This window comes from Colobus angolensis, unplaced genomic scaffold, assembly GCF_000951035.1.
Source record: "Colobus angolensis palliatus isolate OR3802 unplaced genomic scaffold, Cang.pa_1.0 Scaffold155, whole genome shotgun sequence".
In the NCBI taxonomy this organism is placed as follows: domain Eukaryota; kingdom Metazoa; phylum Chordata; class Mammalia; order Primates; family Cercopithecidae; genus Colobus; species Colobus angolensis.
Window position 1 is genome coordinate 4,462,685 of NW_012114655.1, and position 1,748 is coordinate 4,464,432.

General features: G+C 47.9%; 1 protein-coding gene across 1 annotated transcript in view; it reads left to right on the forward strand.

Moving 5' to 3' along the window:
- CEP192 (centrosomal protein 192kDa) overlaps positions 1-1,748 on the forward strand; it is a 144,529-nt gene that overhangs the window by 39,915 nt on the left and 102,866 nt on the right. The gene's annotated exons all lie outside the window — the stretch shown is intronic.

A 1,748-nucleotide genomic window follows, 5' to 3' on the forward strand; every position in this document is an offset into this window, starting at 1 on the left:
GATCTCCTGACCTCATGATCCGCCCGTCTCGGCCTCCCAAAGTGCTGGGATTACAGGCTTGAGCCACCGCGCCCGGCCGATACTCTTTCTTCTACTTGATCGAATCGGCTACTGAAGCTTGTGCATGCGTCACGTAGTTCTCGTGTCATGGTTTTCAGCTCCGTCAGGTCGTTTAAGGACTTCTCTACACTGGTTATTCTAGTTAGCCATTCGTCTAATCTTTTTTCAAGGTTTTTAGCTTCTTTGCGATGGGTTTGAACTTCCTCCTTTAGCTCGGAGAAGGTTGATCGTCTGAAGCCTTCTTATCTCAATTCGTCAAAGTCATTCTCCATCTAGCATTGTTCCATTGCTGGCAAGGAGCTGCATTCCTTTGGAGGAGGGGAAAGGCGCTCTGATTTTTAGAATTTACAGCTTCTCTGCTCTGTTTCTTCCTGATCTTTGTGGTTTTTGTCTACCTCTGGTCTTTGATGGTGGTGACATACAGATGGGGTTTTGCTGTGGATGTCCTTTCTGTTTGTTAGTTTTCTTTCTGACAGTCAGGACCCTCAGCTGCAGGTCTGTTGGAGTTTGCTGGAGTTCCACTCCAGACCCTGTTTGCCTGGGTATCCGCAGCGGAGGCTGCAGAACCGTGAATATTGCTGAACAGCAAATGTTGCTGGAAGCTTCTCTGGAAGCTTCATCTCAGAGGGGTACCTGTCCCTGTGAGGTGTCAGTCTGCCCCTACTCAGGGGGTGCCTCCCAGTTAGGCTACTTGGGGGTCAGGGACCCACTTGAGGAGGCAGTCTGTTTGTTCTCAGTTCTCAAACTCCGTGCTGGGAGAACCACTGCTTTCTTCAAAGCTGTCAGACAGGAACATTTAAGTCTGCAGAGGTTTCTGCTGCCTTTTGTTAGGCTATGTCCTGTTCCCAGAGGTAGAGTGTACAGAGACAGGCAGGTCTGCTTGAGCTGCAGTGGGCTCCACCCAGTTTGAGCTTCCCGGCCACTTTGTTTACCTACTCAAGCCTCAGCAATGGCGGGCGCCCCTCCCTGAGCCTCAGTGCCGCTTTGCAGTTAGAACTCAGACTGCTGTGCTAGCAATGAGCAAGGCTCGGTGGGCATGGGACCCTCTGAGCCAGGCGCGGGATATAATCTCCTGGTGTGCCGTTTGCTAAGACCCTTGGAAAAGCGCAGTATTAGGGTGGGAGTGACCCGATTTTCTAGGTGCCGTCTGTCACAACTTCCCTTGGCTGGGAAAGGGAATTCCCTGACCCCTTGAGCTTCCCGGCTGAGGCGATACTTCACCTTGCTTCAGCTCACACTCGGTGGGCTATACCCACTGTCCTGTACCCACTGTCTGACAGGCCCCAGTGAGATGAACCCGGTACCTCAGTTGGAAATGCAGAAATCACCCGTCTTCTGCGTTGCTCACGCTGGGATCTGTAGACTGGAGCTGTTCCTATTCAGCCATCTTGGACCCAACCGACTTTACCTTTTTTTTGAAAAAAAAAAAAAAAAACTTCTCTGGTATGATTTAGCATATATTAACTCTTCTAGTTCCCTCAGGTCTTTAGACAGTCTAAAACTTCAAAAGAGCTTTTAATAATAGCTAAGTAAATTAGTGTTACTAGAAATACCGCAGTATATATTTCTTGAATTGAATATTACAAATAATTATATTCTATCCAGACATCGATAATTAAATATGAATTCTTTCTGTATGGTAGCAGTTTATCATGTTTATTATTGCCTCTCACTGCTGCTTATTTTCT